Source organism: Coptis chinensis, chromosome 7, assembly GCF_015680905.1.
Source record: "Coptis chinensis isolate HL-2020 chromosome 7, ASM1568090v1, whole genome shotgun sequence".
Taxonomy (NCBI): Eukaryota; Viridiplantae; Streptophyta; class Magnoliopsida; order Ranunculales; family Ranunculaceae; genus Coptis; species Coptis chinensis.
In genome coordinates, this window is record NC_141462.1 from 3,927,572 (window position 1) to 3,947,282 (window position 19,711).

The window sequence follows — 19,711 nt, forward strand, 5'->3', positions numbered from 1 at the left end:
GTTTTCGATAAAACAATATATTGATTAATGAAAATACATTTCAAGCAAGTTATTATAGGCCTTCGACTAGAATCCAAAATTTTATCCAATTACAACTCTTTTTCTAATCATTTTGATGTGAAATTTGGAAATCAATTTAATATGATTTTGTTTTGGTAATCACCTTAATGAAATTTATTATGAAATTAATTATGAATGCATTTCTTTAATTAAATTTTATTTTGGTATGTTTCTAATTTGATTTTCCTTTAGCAATTTAGGTAGCGAACAAGTCAGAAAGGGAATGTGAATTTAATGCATTATTATGTACCTTGGCCTATTTAACTCCGCCATTTCCTTTCATTTTGTCATAGTACGTCTTTGGCTGAGTTTTTCTTTCAGTATAGTTTTAGTATAGCTGGAGATTTTCTTCTTATAAGGGTTTTTATTTCTATTGGTTAAGCCTTAGTTTTGTTTTTCAGTTAAGTTCGGTATTGACTGTTGACCAATTTAGTTTTCATCCTTTGGTAAATGTGTTTATACAAGGTTTTGAGGGCACTGTTTTTCTTCTACTATAGATGCAGAATGAGGTTTCTAACATTGATTTGTGAATGGGATATGAACCTAATACTGGTGGTTTGTTTCCCTGCAAATTCAATTTGGAAAACACTGTAAGGTTTTATTTTCTGTACTTTGTTCTTTATATATACCAATTTATATCTGATCAATCTGGTTTCTTGATAAGTTGATAATGGTCGTTTTATCATTTATCTTGCAGGGTTGTTATGGTTATAATGATTTATCCTCTCAAGAATATAAGGTAATTTATTTTGTAAACGGAACATTGTTTATCTGGCAGGGTCTCAGGGTCTTTTGGAATTCTTGTTTGATGAGCAAAGTTTCTCATTTTCTTTCCACTCAAGTCTGCAACATGGAATTCATGAGTTTATTTGTGTTTTTTTGCCCGCGACCACCCTAGCTTATTTACTTTTTCTTTGTTTGTGTTTTATACTAAACCAAAGCAGTTTTAGAACAGTCGTGTGTCTTGTATATTAATTGAGTTACATCTAAAGAAACTCTACAGTAACATTGGTTGTGCTTTTTAAGGCTGAATCCAATGGTCTGTCACTATCTATCTCTATCTCTCAAAATAACATTGTTATACGGATAGAGAGTAGGTTTGGGTGAACCAATGGTTTGAACAATCCTACGCCACTTGACCTAGTGCGGTTTGAAACTCGCTTTTTTTCACGCCACTTCGACCAGCGCAAAATGAAAACCACAAAAAAACCATCCTACGCCACTTCAAATGGCTCTGTATGAAATTGTATTTTATATTCCACGCCCCTTCAAGTGGTGCCATTTGGGTTTTTGCAAACCACGCCATTTCAACTCGCGTGGAATGCACTCTCTATTCCTCAATAATACTTTCTATATACGGAGAGTTATATAAAGTAGAGGAAAAAAACCACCGCCACTCCTTCCGCTTTTGAGGGAATGGGGAGCCATTGCACCCAGCCTAAGCAATCAGTGAACTAAAGAAAGTCTTTCGGGTCCAATGCAGGGATTGCGGAGATGCATACTTACGATTTGGCTTCTTTAACCTATGGGGGCAGGCACCACTGCACCATCAACTACCCGGTATGTACATTTCAAGAATCTTTCCTTCCATTTTAGTATCTTTCACTCGCTCATCAAGGGATCTGAGGCGGTATCAAATGAACTCCAGCGTGTAGGAAAAATTTCTTACACTAGTGAGTCTGATCAAGTTTGTCATATGTTGCTCTTATCTCAAGGTTTGGAGGTGACATCATACATTGCTGTATCTTGCGCTCATCAACCATTTTTGTTGTTCGTCACAAACCTTCAACAAAGCGTATCAAGCTCTCCTTATAGTTATCCCATCCCTCATTAGGTGAAGTGTGAAAACTATAGAAAAGGTTGTGAAATTTCTGAGCTTCTTTTGTGTTGCTATTATCTCGGGATTTGGGGGTGGAATCATACATTGCTGAATCTTCCGGTCAACAACCATTTTTGCTGTTGGAACAGTTATACATATTCTACCCATATATTGCATCTAGCTGCAATTAACTGCATATTTTTGTCTATAGACATTGTAACACGAGAACAATAATTAATGAAATATTATATTCAATTTCTCTTCTCTTATGTTTTTGCAATGTATCCTTCTTCTATAAGTACTGATGATTTTCGATCTCCATATGCTGGTATGCTTCCGATGAGGTCTGACCTCAATTTCCGCTTGCAGTTATAATTAAGGTGAATATAACACAATGCATTCCGTGCGGCAAGCGAAAACATATCCCTTAATTATGACATAATCATCGAGATATTTAATTAATAGACTCCCAGCTGAGCGTGCAATTTCTCTGATTAGTCCTAGTCCATATTTTGTTGAGATGCACGCAAGCACCTCAAATTATTGCTTTCCAATATTACAGTTCCTTTAATTTTATGAATCCACATGCAAAGTCCATGTGAATTTTTATTATGAAAAGGCTATGCAAGTTGCCACCAAAAGCGACAAAGTTGATTTACGCTATGGCCGCATTCCGGGAGTATGCTTCGCTTTAATTCATAGTTCCTGCAACGGGATTCTTTTGATAATAAGTTTGCAACCTATTACAGCTATACCTGTATGGAATCCTGTTACTCAATAAAATTTTATTGTGGCAACTACTACCTGTGGTCTGTGGAAACTGCTACACCGCATGTGGGTAACAACAATGAAATGCTCAGCTAAAAGAGCTGAGCATGTATCTCTCTAGCGCAAACTGAGGCAGAAAAGTTCTTCAAAGATGATAACATCTGTGACAAATTCAATCGAATACACATATCTTTACCCCAAAAATAATCCAATACACAGAAAATGTAATACTGTATAATGGTAAATCCTGATACATAAATTTATACAGAAGAGAAGTTATGGCTCTCGCCAAAAATGGTAATACTGTATAACGTACATATGTAGTCATATAGACAGAAAATGTCACAAAGTTAACCTTTACAAGCTAGCTTCTACATTTTTTCACGGATGTAAGAAGACCCAAGAGAGTTCAATCACCAATAACGGCGATTAAGTATGCTAAGAAAGCCCTCTGCTCCTTTCTGAGATGGTGTAGACATAGGCGCGAAACAACTGCTCCTGAAATCGTTCTAAATCCAACTTGACATTCTGCCCATCCAGATAGATTTTCTTGGTAAATTGCCACCCGTTTGCATTTATACTGTCTCGATCATTAAGTATAGGGTCATCACTATTATACTTGTTGTATAAAGAACTCTCCTTCGGAAGGATTTTGTATCCAATGTACTTGAGCCCAAACTTCCTCGAGGGCTCACCGTAGTAAGTTTCTGCAGCCCAATCTGTGCCAAGGGGTATAATTTGGATTAAAACAGAACTGGGTCTCATGAAGAGGAAATGCGTCATGGCTGCACCATGGACTCCAACCACGGCATCAGTAGAATTGAGAACCCGATATATCTTGGCCAGCTCAGTTGTTCTATCTGGCTTCAACACCATCACTTTGAATCCAATTTTCTCTGCTAAATGCACTAAAAAATGTTGATCAATTATTGCTCTTGATCCACCTCGGGATAAGATGACCAGTTTCGGCTTTTTATTCTCTTTGTATTTTGCTAGTTCTGTTTCTTCATCTTCTTCCAGTGCAGATAATGTTGGTGATGAAGACAATAGCGCCTTTTCTTTCTCCTTTCGAATCCATCCTTGTATTCTATGCCAATATGCTTTGTCTAGAACGTTGTGGAAATCACTAATACTCTTGTTTCCTTGCACTAACGAAGAATCAATGGCAAGCTCGTCATGGATTTTGAGACCAACAATTACCTCAGGGAAGCAATGTGTTCTTTTGTCATTACTGAAGTCGATCACATGGTAATTGGATAGGCGGGATAAGACATCACCGTACCTACTCATCCACCATTGATGGTACTCGAGTACTACAAACACCACATTCTTCTTCATATGTTCGGAAGTGATGTACAGTGGTATAAGCCCATCATTAAAGTCATGGTAAACATTGCCAGTATAGCCTCCGGTTGAAAACACAATAGCTGGAACAGAGTGTTTAACTTCACACAGATGGCAAACCTTAGAACCTTTTTTTTCACAACAAGGTCTAACTCCATAATGGTATCCATGATGCCAGTCTCCCATTTCCTCGTATAGGGTCTAATAGAACATTTCTATACTAGAATAACTGCATAGCACTGCGTGGCGTGACATAGAAAGGAGATGAGAGGGTGAAAATTTGAGAGAGAGAATGAAGAAGAGAAAATATTAGAAGAGGAAGAGGAAGAGGAAGAGAGAGAGGGTGGGGTGGGTGGACCAAGTGACATTTTGCCCCCTTTCTAAAGTCGATACAAGAGTTTGCATGACTCATGGATTAATTAACAAACAAGTTGAATAAAAAAATAAATAAAAATAAATAAATAATAATAATAATCTTATATATAAAGAGCTGGTCTTCAGTGCGTCACAGCGTATGGTACGCCTTGCGCAGGGTAGATTTAGCCATATAGAGTTTGGTCTTCGGTCTTGTAGAAATATCGTCGCTAAAGTAATATGGGTCGTTGGATTCAAGATTACTTCAGCCGTCCAATACACACGCACCCCCTGGCATGAGTGGCCCAGAATTCACAGCGTATGGTACGCCTTGCGCAGGGTAGATTTAGCCATATATAAAGCGGATACCAGATTTTCCAATTAGTTCCCATATTCCCGGTTTTATGCCAAAGTTTTAAATTGGAAGGGTACCGGAAAGTTAGACAGCCACTTATTTTTTGTTCTTCATTGAAAGGGTAAATTGGACATTTAAAGTATTCCCATAACTAACTATAAAGGTCAACTTCTTCGGCAAACAGAGAAAGAGGCACCGTTTCGGCGGGTTCACAATTAAAAAAAAAAGAAAACCTCTCGTCTTCTTCGTTCCTAACCAATACCCAAATTAAAATCGTAACTACAAATTTGATAATTCCTAACTTGATCTCCATCAGAACAATTTCTATTGAACCAATAGCCAATCATTTTAAAGGTTAGTATGCATTTTTCTCATTGTTTACTTTTTTCCCTCTTAATTATTCTTTTAACTTCAAACTGAATTCTATGGGAATTCTTAATTTTAATTTCAGTTTCTTAATTTTGATTGCAAGCACTCCTTACATAATATTCTTCTAATACATTTGTTATTATCTTTCCAGTATGCATACTTTGTTATTCATGTTGACGTTGTTGTTTTTTTTTCCCCTTTTCTTTTGGTGTGTGGGTGACGGTGGTGGGGAGGGAGTTATTGTTGTTGCCTTATTTCTAAAGACTGATACAGATTCACTTTGACTATGCTCACCATTATGCACAGCAATAGAATTTCCTCGGAATCTTTGCTGTTCTTATTAAATACAAGAGTTTTTCGCATCACTATGTTCTAATTTTACAGAATTTGCTGTTACCTTCTGAATTTTGCCCTCATAAAAAAAAATGTAGGTGAAGTAATTTGTGAAGACTATGAGCTTGAATATGGGACAGCTCGTCTAGAGATGCATGTGGGGGCCGTTCAGTCTGAGGAGAGTGCAATAGTTATAGATGATTTGGTTGCCACTGGCGGAACCCTTTCCCTGCAATAAAGCTTTTAGGTGAGATTTTAGAGGTCCTCTTTTGGCTCTTAGTGCTTTTTCTTCACTGTGGTCATCTGCTTTCTAACATATGCATGGAACTGTTTGGGCATCATTTTACCAGAATGGGTAGGAGCGGTGTTATGCATTACTCATTGGTAATTCGTTCACAAGATAATGATTGATACATGAGACCTCCTAGGTAACGGATACCCATTTTGTTGTCGAATCGTGTACTTGCATTACTCTTAAATGCAAAAAATTTAGTGCCGCTTTGTTTCAGTGTTTTAAATTTTATTTTTTGGTTTGTTGTTGTGTAGGGCGCGCATCAATTCACTGTGTGCTCCTCGTCTGCGAAAATACGTTCTCTAATAGATAGGTATGCACGAAAAAATTTCTTCTCTCCACTCTAAGTGATAATTATTCGTTTTTTTGTTTATCGCCCACTATTATGATGAAACTTACTTGATGATGAAATATATTGTATATCTGCGTCTGGCAGCTTTTGGTCATATTACTTGGGACTTTTTTGCAGATGGTGAAGAGGACAAGGAGGAGTATTTTTTCAATGAAATTTTGGTTCAACCAGTATTGGAGAACGATATTTGCTTTCTAAGTAACGAGTTTAGGTTTGGTCCTAATCTCTGTTGCCTAATCTCTATTGGAAAAAATGAAAATCTTTTGGTTGCTTATTGCTTTTCTCTTGCTTCCTTCCAATTTTGAAGAAAGGGAAAGGAGTGGGAGCGGTGAAAGCGCAACTGACGATATCGACAGACAAGAAAACTTGAAAACATATCTCGTGTATCATCAAGGGTATTGGTCAAAATGATTAGTTTTATTTCATTTTGCAGTTACATTAAAGTTTTGGAGTGCTAGGTCTAATTTCATTTTTTCATTTTGCAATTAAATTAGAATTTTGGAGTGCTTCGTCTGATTTCCTAATTTAAATGGGGTTGTATGATGTTATTTTAAATGGGGTGAACAAGAACCCTCAAAACTATGGTTCTGTTAGGCACTCAGGTAGTATGAGCTCAAGCATTTCCTTACATATAAAGCGGATACTGGATTTTCCAATTAGTTCCCGTATTCCGATCTCTCGGCTATTATCAATGTGTTGTCTTCTTCACCAAAGTTAATGGATGCATTTTACTGGGTAAAGTTTCTATCCTCTTTTCTTCTTTTGCTTGAGTTGTTCTTTATTCCCAAATTTTAAATGGTTCAAATATAATAAACTAAAGGCCTGTTACGGATTGAATGTGCAAAACGGGTAGGAGCGGTGTTACTTCAAAAGGTGTTACCCCAAGAATATTTAGGTGCGGTATAATAAACCCGGCCTGTTACTCACATTGATCAGGTAAAAAGAAAAAGTACATTTAATAAAAGTTTAAGATAGATAGACAAGACATTATTTTTTATTTATTCAATACATAATTTCTTTTTGTGATTATAGATGCAGGCCAAAGTGGAAATTCATACTCTTAATACTATCTACCCAAATCCTATATCCGAGCGTCCAAAAGTGAGTGATTCTAAACTAATCGAAAAAAAAAGTTTTTATTTAATTGTTTACTTGGATAAGCAAGTATATGTATATTAGAGAGAAAATGTGTATACCAATATGCTATTACACGTTTTTACGTGTAATTAGAGAGAAACTTTTGAGATAAGCTAATTGTTTTCACGTTTTATTTAGTATGTAAATTTACATACTAATACCTTCATTAGTTATGTTGCCTACCTTCTTCATTACTTTCCAAACCCTAAGCTTTGCCTACATATTCACTTTCGACCACTTCAAAAACTCAAAAGATGCATACTTTAGGATTTTGTAGGAAGGTTAATGTAAAGTTGATGAACAATAGCCTTTTTATTCTTCCTCTTTTTCCTTTCTCACTCATTTGAAGCTTTATCGGGAAAAGCTAATTAGACTTCTAGGTGCACGAATGCTTAAATTAGTCCGCGTAATATAAACCAATCCAATCATTAGCTTACATTCCATAAGAAAAATGTCATATAACCCATTAGAAAGGAGAGCCAACAAATCTGCAATCAGAGAAACCAAGTGAATTGATCACATTGCAGGATTTTCCTAGAGGGCAATTGCACAATGAACGCTAATGAATTAGCGGTGTATCATGCCACTGGTTTGATACCTATCACTGTGGATGAAGGGGTTGTTACTGCAAATTTAGTTGGGGCGTCACTTTTTATTTTTTTTATTTTTTTCCAAGAGAAGGTTTTTCTACAGGAATCTTCCTTTTTTGTAGGTAATTTTGATCCTACTCCGGATTTTGTGGTTAAGTTTTTAGAAGTTTGGGGAGCAAAGAATTTGGGTAAAATATCAAGTAGGAAATATTCCTCTTAGAACCAACAAGCCCTTACAATTTTGCCTGTATTTTCTTAAAAATGAGTTGGAATAATTCCCACAAATTAAACACACTCTTGGTTCTTAATTAACTCTTACGAGATGTCTAAGATTTTGATGAGCTAGCTCGGCATGTCTTGGGACAATGGTCGACTTTGTTTTTTAGTGAGTTAGTGATCCGCTCTCGGTAGCTTCAAACCATTAATGGACTATCCGTGATGATTGATATGTATCTCTCTCTTTATTTAGGTTAGGGATGTGTAGAGATTTGTTTGACCACGATGAATCCACGAGGTGCGAAAGTGCAATATCAATAGAAAAACTCTCGGGGACTTGAGTTATAGTTATGTTTGATGAAGTATTCTTGAAGAGGATGAAAAAGTATGGTTAATATGCTAGCATGTTTTTTTCATGCTTTATAATGAGATAAGTATGGTGAATATGTGCATGTTGTGTGTATATGCTTTATAATGAGTTAGTTGTTGAGCATGCGTGTTTCTGCTTCGCTATAGAGGTGTATGCATGCCTGTGGTTGTAGATGTGCTTACCTGCACCTGAACGTGTGTTAGTGACTTCGTGGGTATGCTAGCAAATTTTTTTCATGTTAGTGCGTGTAAGGTGCTTGGGTTCATGGATGTATATTATTTTTAAAATCTGTATGATTATAATGTTATAAGCCATACCATTGTTTTTGGCAAAATAATTAAAAATAAATAAAATTGTTAGTTCTTTCAATCTTCAATCAACCATCGGTAAGTTCTATGCCTTAAAGTATGTTATCTATTGCCATCTTTTATTATTTGTAACGGGAGGTGTTTCAATTAGAAAATTGAATATTATTTTGTTAAGAATCATGTCTTGGGCAGGGCAGCTAATTAGAAATTCAATCCTTCTTGATACAGATATTACCATTTGAAAATTCTGCTGAATGGCCTGGAATCTCAACTAAAGAAACAAAGCCTAAACGGATGTGTAGAAAGTCCGAATGTGTGGTAAATATACAACCGCAATGATTTTTAAATATTTGATTTTATCAATTCTTTATCCTTTATAACTAACACGAGGGGAAAAAATGTGCGTATTATGTTGGCACAGGAAATTTATCCATACAATTTTAATGAAACCGTGGAAACTTCGCCACACTATCGGCCGCATCTAAGAGAATCCATAAAAATTTACCGGGTAATAGACTTTAATTACGTTTCAATAAAATGTTAAACTTCCATCTATTGTTATATTTAGTTTAAATAAAAGTTTGATGAAAGAATATGTCGTTATAGGAGTGAATGTGTGTGTTGTGGATATGGTAGTGTATGGTGTGGTCTGGTTTGGTGGAGGTGGTAGTGTGTGCGTGTTTTGTGTTTTGTGTGTATGTGTATGCTGGCAGGTCATGTGCTAGAGTGTTTGTGTGTGTGACGTGGAGTTGTGTTGTGCTGTGTGTGTGGTGTTGTGTTGAGTGTTGGGTTTTATTCTTTATTGTGTGTACTTGGTTTTGCATCTACGCCTTTGTGTGTGTGTTGGGTGCTTCTAACTGCTGCGTGCTAGGTGTTGTTTTCTCACTACTATTATTATTCTTTCGCTAGCTTTGCTTCCAAGTCTTGCAGCTCTTCTTTTTACCGATGCACAGTGGTGGTGTGCGTGTGGTGTGGTGAGTGTCTTTGGTTCAGATCATGTGCGAACCGGTGTGTGATCTTTGTAGTAATGTAGGTGGCGGGGTTTAGTAGTGTAGTCGACTTATTATCTTTAGCGATCTTTGTGGTTTGGGATTGGAACATGTAAACGGGTTATAGGATTTGAATCTTTGGAGATGGATTGGACCATGTCGTTATTATTATTGTCCTAAACTTACTGTTGTTTTATTATTTATGGTTATTAGATATTTTGTTCTTGGAATTTAATTTGTATTGCAACAGTGATGTTACTAATGTCTACTAGATTTGCTCTGCCATGTAATAGTTGTGCGATAGGATTTACATAAATAGGTGTTCTATCAAACTACTATATTTGCTCTGCCATGTAATAATGTTCGTTATGATATTGGTAAACAAACACTTTCTTTGAAGGCCCCTCACGATTCAGTTGCAGCTACTGCCTACCATGTAGTATAACCATTGTTGCTTAATACTACAATGCACTTCAGCTGGGCTTTAGCTGCTCCCTTTGGCCGAATCCTTTAACTTAGATAATATTGGGGAAATTAGTGACTTCGCTTTGCGTGAGAGCTCGTTTCTATCTAGATTCTTTGACTGTACACAGCTAAAAAAATTGTTCAAAATCATTATTTGAGTTAATATCGTGTTTTTTATTGTTTCATTTTATTATCATGCAGTCTATCTCTGCGCAGGTATGAGTTTTTCCTCTTTGAATAGCCGCTTACTGGCGCACATAATCAGCATTAGATTTGTTTTAACTTATGCCCTTATAGCATGTTCTCGACCTTTTAATTCGAACTTGGGAAGTGACTAGCGAATTGCCTAATTGAATGCCTCTCAATTAAGCAGGATAGAGAGAACAATAGTTTGATTCTCCTGAATAACTTTTTCCCATTTCCCCTAGGAAACATATATTACATAAAACAAACAAAAAAAAATGCATATTGCAGTTTTTCCTTATGTGAGGAATCATATAGTTTAACCTGATTCACAATCAACTTGCAGTTCAAGCTTTTGTTGGGTGTGTCATGCCTTGGTAGCTCAAAGCAAAATGGCTAAGAAAAAAAATAAAAAGTTTCAGGATTGAAGGATTAGGTACTCATAAATGGCATGAAACCAAACATTTACCAAGTAGGGAACAACGTAATGGTAATGTTAATGGAAAAGTTAATATTTGGCCTCCATTCTCTTGACAAAAATGTTCAACGAGACTACCATTTGGCTCAATATTTATATAATTCTCTGCATCCTTGCCATTGTCCATGCTACCGTAAGCCCAAGTCAAGAGACTATGCACAAACACCATTCATCCAATGCAATCGAGATGCAAAATATCTGAAATCAATACTACATAAAATGACCATTCATCCAATGCAATCAATACACAATGCTCCTCGGAAAACCAAGCCACCACTACCAAGTACAAAGCCATGTCACCAACCAAGTCACAACGTCACCACCAAATGGCAGTCGACAACAGGTGCCAGCGTGGCAGTACTACTAAAGTTGATTTTGAAACCACTGCTGCTGATACAGATATTAAGTACTAACTTGAAATATTTGGAATCAGTCCCAGTGATATGTCGCTTACTCTAGATGTAATTCAACGATGCAGCTAGAATCCATAATTTCTCCCTTCTGTCGTCTCCATACAAATGGATTGAAAAAATTCAACCCTCCATCATTTGAATAATTCAATCTCCCTACACATGAAATAGATCCACATTATATTAAAAGCTTTTAAATTGTAATTTTGCCACATAGCCATCTTACCGAAAGCTATTATTTACACATTCAATTCAGTCCACATATTATATCCGACTTAAATGTGAACATTTCTAAAAAAAATTTAAAAAATGGGTTTTTTTTAGCTAGCAACAATTTCTCTCTGTCCAACCTACCTATTTTAAACTGACCAAAATATTCAACGACAAAAAAACAATTGCTAATGGATTCGCTAGATCATTTTGATGACAAAAATAAGAAAAAGATTATTCTTCTTGCATTTTTTTTAGATATTTTAATCTTCAGTTTAGAATACACATTATGTTGCACAACATGATGTAATATTCTTATATCTTACAGGTAGTACACTCATATGAATCCAACAATGCTCCTCCATCACATATAAATGCTTGACAAGAGAATTACACGACTAGCAACACAAAGGTAAACTTCCTCAACATAATATCTATTTTTTAGGTAAATTAGTTTGTGGCATATACAATACTAATTACATACTAACTAAATTACAGGCGGTTAAATACCTCTTCAAATATATTTATTCTCAAAGATGGCGGGCGGCAAAAAAAATTATCAAACAAAGAATAAAACTAACGTATTCAAGTGTTTTTTTTTTTTTTTTTTTCTTATTGAAGTTTTTTTAATATAAAATATTTTACATAATCCATTCAAACAAATTTAATATGTAATATTTTACATTTTACATAATTCTTTCCTTTCATTTTTTCTGCCCCGAACTTTCATTCCTAGCACGTGCAAAGCACGTGCCCGTTTACTAGTAATAATAATAATAATAATAACACCATTAATTAATGAGTGACAACCTATAAATTTTGTCTTAGTTTGTATAACTTCGATCTAAAACATAGATAAACCATAATTCAATGTCTGGGTCTGCTAGAGCTAGAGGTGCGTGGGAACTTCAATAAAAAATTTTGGGGTGCGAATTGTTACATTTTGGACATTTTTCTAGTTAATTACTAAAGTATTAATAGAGTTTATCCCAGATTTGTTGGGCCTCTGATGCACCCCATGCAACCCTCGGTTCCACTTAGGGCTGTCAATGGGTTTCGATAACCCGATAACCGATCCGAACCAAACCGATAAAAAATAGTTTGGGTTTTGATAATTTTGTTTGTCCTCTATCGACCCGAAACCGAACCAAACCGATAAGATATTGGTTTGGTTTCGAGTTTGCCTTCTACCGAACCGATATGAACCTAAACCGATAAGATGACATTTTAGTAATATTTATGATTAATTTTGTATATGTTTATCAATTGTGTGGCTGAAATTAATTGATTTAATTTAGGATTGAATTGATTTTATAGTTTTCGGTTTTGGGTTGCAATATATTTTATCGGTTCTGTTCAATTTCGGATGAGAAATAATATTATTGGTTCGGTTTCGAGTTCTCAATTTTCTTATCGGTTCGGGTTCGGATTCGGATTTTCCAGAACCTGACCCAAACCGATCCATTGACAGCACTAGTTCCACCTATGTTCTAAAGAGATCATTTTCGAATTTGAAAAGCTCGAAGGAACATATAAATTTTATATACATACGTATCTAGGTTAAATTTAAGAACAGATCTACAAGATATGTGTAGTGTCGCTAATACAAGTTTGGGAAGCAAGAATACGCACTCACTTTCGTTATCCATAATTAATTAACATGCATATATGCCCATCGAGGCGTGCATGATGATAATTAAATCACCGAAAAATGGGGTAGGTCAAATTGCAACTATTAATTTGGATGGGGAGCTTGTTTAGTTAATAACCCTAAAATAAGTTGTAGTTAAATCCTACCACATCTCAATGCGTACCTTTCAACTACATATATAGCAATCAAACCTACTCCATGCAATCCACTCCTCAACCTAGAATTAGTCTCGCTAAAGCATATGATGTGACCCTCATTCACAGGGCGGAGCCAAAGGGTGTGCAAGGGTGGGCAACTGCACACCTGAACTTTCCCCAAAAAACCATTTATGTCGTTGGTTTCCCTTTTCCAAAGATGTAAAACTTTGTTATGATGTTATCCAAATGTATTACACCAAGAGTGTGCTATTTTTCTATCACTTGATTTACTTAAGATTTACTAATTGAGCTGGGCTTTCACTAACTTGAGAGCACCTGATCAAAACTCTCAATTAGAAAGAAAAGAAAATTTTTTTTTTTTTTTTTTTTTTTTTTTTTTTTTTTTACGGAAAAACCGCTACTCGATCAAAAACTTGTGCCCCCTCAAGTGCAGTTAGTGCCATTGATTCATTGAAAAACTCTAATCTCTCATAAGTTCTATATACAACTTTTGAGAGAGTATTTTAAGCCTTGCACATTGTCAAGAATCGACTTTGGAATCGTATAGAAGATGAGTATGTGATTAATTGTCTAGTAACATATATTGAGATCGAATGAAATATTTAAAAGTATTGATTTTGTGGCGATTATGCAATGGTTTTAGAAAATGGATACTTGTTGTGGACACTTCTATTTTTTTTTTTTTTTTGATTTCGAGTTTTTCAACAATTTTCTTTTTTGGATAATTAATATGCACATGTTTGAAATTTTTGCTTTTTGGTGTTAAGAATTTTGAGTTGCTTTTTTAATGAATTGCATGTTAATTTGTCTACCCTGAACTAAAATCCTAACCGCTCACCTTAGTTAACGACTCACCAGTCAACAATCTAATAGCCTATAACGCTTTTTTATGTAATTTGAATATATGTAGCAATTTTTTATTTTATTTTGCTGTTTTTATTTTTTAGATTGGTAAGCCTATTTTAAATGAGATTAGTAATTCGGATGCTAGCGAGGTTCGAACCCCAAATCTCTGATATCATCACTCAAAAATTTGACCAATCTAACTAAACTAGCTAGCACCCCCGCATATCTAGCGATTTTTTTTAGGAGGTCAGTAGCTTTTAGATCAAATCTTTGGCCAAGGTTTTCTTGGCCGAAGTATATGGTCTTAATTGTAGTCATTGCTCCTCACTCTCTTGGCAAAAATAAATTGAATGAAAATTACGTAAGCAATGAGAAATGATAAAGAAGTATGATTCTCACGTCAATATTAGAATTAAAAGTCAAATACATCAACCCTGCATTTGGTCGTCTCTTTGTATGAAAGATGAAAGTCACAAACTTCTTTTAGACTCTAGAAACAACAACTTTGCCCTGGCCTCATGAGGGGCTTCACTTTTAATTTTTAGTTGTCCGTGTCGGATTATTTTGGGAGGAATTGTCAAAATATTTTAGACAATTTCATTTCTCATGAACTTGATTAGGAGAATTGATAATCATGCATCTTCCCATTTTAGTTTATTAGTTGTCCGTAAACGAATTGTTATGGGGAATTGTCGGAATATTTTAGACAATTTCATTTCTCCTAACCGAGAAATAATAATCATCCTCTCCTTTTAGTTTCTTAGTTGTCCGTAAACGGATTATCATGGGAAAATTGTCTGAATAATTTAGACAATTTCATTTTTACTGACCTTGGTTAGGTTTTAGATAAAATAAGAATTTATTTGAATATTTTGAGGGGATCATTTTTCCATGTTAGCAAGTTATACGGCTTTAACTAGAATTCGGAATTTCATCAAATCATGTTAATTAATTTTGATGATCACCTCAAAATATTCGAGGATCACCTTACTAATCATTTTGAAGTAAAAATATGGAACTTAATTTAATGTGATTAATTGCGATTTGGTTTCGTATTTCTTTTGGTAAGATTTCTTTTTGTTACACAATTTCTAGACTGTCAATTTTAATTCTGTAGCAATTTAGGTAACGAACAATTCGGGAAGGGAATTCGAATTTAATGCCTTAAAGTCTATTTAAGTCCATCTTTTCCTTCATTTTATCATAGTATCTTTTCCTGTTAGCTAGTTAATTACATCTTGGTTTTGTTTTCGAGTAAAGTTCAATAGTGTCCAACAATTCCACCCCCCATGTGGCCATGTGCTGCTCCGGAGTCTCGGTGCAGAATGAGATTACTAAAATTGATTTCTAAAACTGATATCAATGAACTTAATTTGGTGGCTTGTTTCCCGAATTTAAATGGGAAGAAACAGTAAGGTCTCTTTTGTTTATTTGTTTTTATATTTATACTATTTTTTAGGGCAACCAAGAGTTTTGGGCAGATCCGTAACCAAATCCGAATCACCTTTCGGTCGAATTCACCAAAAACCTACCACAAAAAAAAGTAAATTTTGGGCCAAATTAAATTCATCTCCTACTCTCATTTAGCCACCATTTCTTCCGTTCACACCAATACAATCTATTTCTTTAGTTACCACCCTTCAGTTCGCACCAAAAACTAAAAATTGTGCCAACTGTCATGTGTTCTCCCTCTTGATCTCTCATCCTCCGTTCAGCTGTCACCGTCAATCTAATGTAAGTAATTTCGAATTTCTAATTTGTTTTGTTTTGTATTGCTTTGATTACAATCCTCTTCCATGTCATTGTTATCAGCTTACTGACCTAGAACGACAGAACAATGCATATAGAATTGAAAGCATTGAGTTTCAATTTTCTGTATTTCTTGAATGTTGGTTAAACATATTGTCGGATATTTTCTCATCTTTCTCAATACAAACAGTTTCTCCAATAGTGTTTTAGTGTAGCTCTTCAATATCGATGGGTTTTAGTGTAGAAAACATACACTATGTTTGTTGAATTAGTTATATTATGTGATCAAATTCCGTAAGTGTAGTGTGTAGGAGGTTGTTAAGAAGTATGTTCTAAAAAGCTCAGGTGTTCCATTTTATTGTTTCGAAGTTCTTCCACTTAGGGTATTAATTTAGGGATTAGGGATTAGGAATGAGAGAGAAGAACAAGAAAAAGACTAAACAAGTTGCTTTCAGCTTACTTGTATTTAGTTGGGAAGTGCCCAACAAAAATTAAGATTTTTTTTGTCAATAGCAAATTTGTAAAATAATTTTTTTTTGGGTCTGCCCAACACAAAATGGGCCCATAGCGACTACTTTTTTTTATGTGATGGCCTCTTGATAATTGTTTTTTTTTTTTTTTTTTTGTAGGTCTACGTTGTTATAATGATTTATCCTCTCAACCGGGTTCTATTTTTCAATATTGTTCATGGTAACTCCAGCAAAAGTGTTACGTATATCACAGTATAGTAGCTCTTGTTGAAGACGTCAAAAACATCGAGGTTGGGCTTATTCCCATCCCAGATTATGAGCTGATTGTTAGCCGCAACAACCCTAAAGGCAGAGGCAAGGCAAAGGTCAATCATCTAGTACAATGTTTAAGAAGTTTTAATTAGCAATTTTTTTTATCGTGCTTAAATTGATTTTGTGTGTGTTGTTGTTTTGTAGTCGTGATAATGCGGTGGAATCAAAACAAGAAAGGAGACTGCCATGCATCCTGTTGAGATCAACGAATTGCATTGTTTCTGATAGTCTAAACTCTGTTTTATGATGAAAGTCCAGCAAAAAAGCTTACCGGAAAGCATTTAAATCGTCAATAATAATTCCGAGCGACATGTACAACAACTAATCCTACAGAAACATTCATAGCGACATGTACCACAACCCACTTCCCTGCATAAATTTTGCTGTCTTTTACACAGACATTGTAACTTAACACGTACGTACGAGAACAAAAATATTAGTGGAAACTTATTTATCTGCAATTTCTATTTTCTAATGGATTCGAATCTTGCAGATGCTCTTTGATCTATTCATATGGACTACGTAGTACGTACATACTAGGCCTGACATCTAATATGGAGTCGAATATGAAAATCTATTTCAAGTTAATACACGTGGAGTACGAGTATAGAACTATAGATGCACATGCATGTAGATATGTAGTGTATAAAATTTTAAAACGGGTCTATAAACGTACACACGTGCATGTGTGCATTAAATTTGGAAGTGTGTTAATTTGGAACGTAGAGGGAACCACGATTCAACTATGTAATTGAACTAAGAGACGCTGTAATAAAACTGAGTGAAAATCTTGGTGGGTGTGAATCATCTGGTCATTTTGCTAACAAATTATTAATGAAATACTGAGTTGTTTTTTCAAATTTTGGGGGGTTCCCTCTATGAACGTAACAAATTAAATGCAATTTGCATTCGTAGGCTGTAGATCTTGCTCAACGAGCATGTATGAAAACTAGTAGTTCAAATCTTCAAAGAAAATAAGTTGTCGTTAAATCATGCCAAATGTGGCCATTCCAACCTACCTATAATTATAGTTAGTAGCTCGTAAAGCAACTCAGAGACACAGCTAGAGCATGATGTGAATCTAATAATAATTGTAATAACAATAATAACAAAAGATCGAGAGGAAATTAGCATGATGGGACACCTTTAATCTGTGGACTCACCAAGTCACCATAGCTTGTCCAAACCTTTTCATCTCAAAAGTTGTAACAAAATCGGTGCAATTCCAAGTTTATTTTATCATGAGATTTATTTTATCATGAGATTTATATTAAAGAAAAAGAAAGGTGCGGTAACAGGCTTGGAGAATGTATATGAACTGTAGTAGAACTTTACAAAAAAAATTAGGTTCTAATTTACAAATCTAAAAATAAGTTCTATGGCGTCTTCCAAGATGAGCTGTCAGCCAAGGGAGGTTTTCATTCATACATAAATAGCAAAGTTGAGTCCATGTGGGTTGCTATTTTGGACTTGGTTGGCGGTGTTGGTAGTTTTTCAGTTATCTCTATGTTGTAAGAGCATTCCTAACGCAAGCAGATTTGATGAGGCAGCTTGTTTTTTTTTTTAATCGGGTTAAAAGAGGTGATATATAATATATAATAGGACCAAATATTATATAAAACCTGACATCTTCTCTTTAAAGGGAGACATTTGATAGCAGCTTGTTACTTCCACATATGCGCCACAGAGGACTATTTCTCCTCATACCTAGCTATCAGGGATTGCAATGCAGAGGTGACTTTAAACTTCGGATGGATTCCGTCTAAATATAAAAACCGAAAAAATATCGAAAAAACGGCCGAACGGAATGAAACATTCCGTCCGAATTGAAAAAAAAAAAACAAGAAAAACATGTTTGGGAAAAAACAAAAAAATTTCAAAAAACACCCAGACGGAATAAAACTACCCTCATTGTTCTTGAAGTGCAGAACTCACAACTCAGTAACAATCTCAGTAACAAGTGCTATCCTCATTGTTACTTAGCAAAAAACTACCCTCATTGTCACCTTTGCATTGGGCCATTGTGTTTTGCTCAACAAAAGTGACAAATTGTTACTTCCCCTCAAAATTGTGACTTATTGTATGGGCTTTCCCTAATGGGAGGCAACCTATATAGATAGCCTCCAAAATCCAAACCCTTCTATTTTTTTATTTTTTTTTATTATAATTTTCGCTTACCTAGCAAAACAAAAAATAGGTTGCTATGTTGGCTCTTGGTTGATGAGTATAATGGAGTATACAGTGTACCAGTATACTTCAAGGTTTGTAGCATAATAGATGTCGAAAAAACAACCTACAAATAAAGTACCTTGTTTTTTCTATTTAGTTTTAGTTATTTTCTTGAGAATAGATCAGTAGCCTTATAATCATTTCCTTTGCCAAACTTTTTATGAACCGGAACATTCGATGATCCTTTAGTCTTGAAGTCGTTAATCCATCGGCAAATATATACTCAATACAAGATATTTGGTCGAAATGCTTTGTTTTGGTTTATTACTTACGCAACGAGAAATGTTGAAGTTAAAGAAATGTTTATTTACACTCTAGAAATAACAACTTTTGCCCTGCCCATCTGGGAAGAAGCTGAGTACAATCCGTATTTCCATGTATTCGAATCCGGCCTCCTCTATTTTCTTTTAGTTTTACTTAATATAAATGCACAATGTGACATATAAGGAGATGTGTTACTGCTACTAGAGCATCTTGCTTCTATATATTATTTAGTAAGGATATAGCCTAAGGAAACCTAAACCACTTGATATTGATACTGAGAGCATCTTTAGGCGAGGCACTATCCTACCATCAAACACCAAATTTTTAATAATTTGATGTCTTTTCATTTTAAAATGAGTCACATGTTGATGAAAACACCAAAGCAAACACCACTAAAATTTGGTGTTTGTTTTTGTACTGTCAGGTTTTTTTAACACCGTATGGGATTGGACTAGAGTGTAAACGCTTGATCCACGCGGTTTTCGCGAAAATTGAGTAAGAGATTTGAAAAAGAAAAAGAAGAAAGTTGATATCGCGACACATCACGCGGACATGGGCTTGGGCTTCTAAGGTGGATTTATGTGTGGCGCAATTTTTAAAAGTCGTGGGATATACGGTCGCGGTTTATTC

General features: G+C 35.2%; 2 long non-coding RNA genes and 1 pseudogene across 3 annotated transcripts; 2 read left to right on the top strand and 1 right to left on the bottom strand.

Moving 5' to 3' along the window:
• The first annotated feature begins 282 nt into the window (after window positions 1–282).
• LOC147485325 (uncharacterized) lies at window positions 283–2,136 on the top strand. Its single transcript, XR_015203111.1, has 4 exons — window positions 283–650; window positions 758–799; window positions 1,544–1,620; window positions 1,776–2,136. It is a non-coding gene; the product is annotated as an uncharacterized LOC147485325 (long non-coding RNA).
• A 746-nt stretch (window positions 2,137–2,882) lies between these two features.
• LOC147485326 (xylan glycosyltransferase MUCI21 pseudogene) lies at window positions 2,883–4,192 on the bottom strand (annotated as a pseudogene). Its single transcript, XR_015200921.1, has one exon. The product of XR_015200921.1 is annotated as a xylan glycosyltransferase MUCI21 pseudogene (transcript).
• A 669-nt stretch (window positions 4,193–4,861) lies between these two features.
• On the top strand, window positions 4,862–9,129 carry LOC147485327 (uncharacterized). The gene is made up of 9 exons (XR_015201627.1): window positions 4,862–5,054; window positions 5,501–5,649; window positions 5,753–5,830; window positions 5,949–6,007; window positions 6,164–6,257; window positions 6,354–6,982; window positions 7,079–7,147; window positions 8,896–8,985; window positions 9,089–9,129. It is a non-coding gene; the product is annotated as an uncharacterized LOC147485327 (long non-coding RNA).
• Window positions 9,130–19,711: the final 10,582 nt, after the last annotated feature.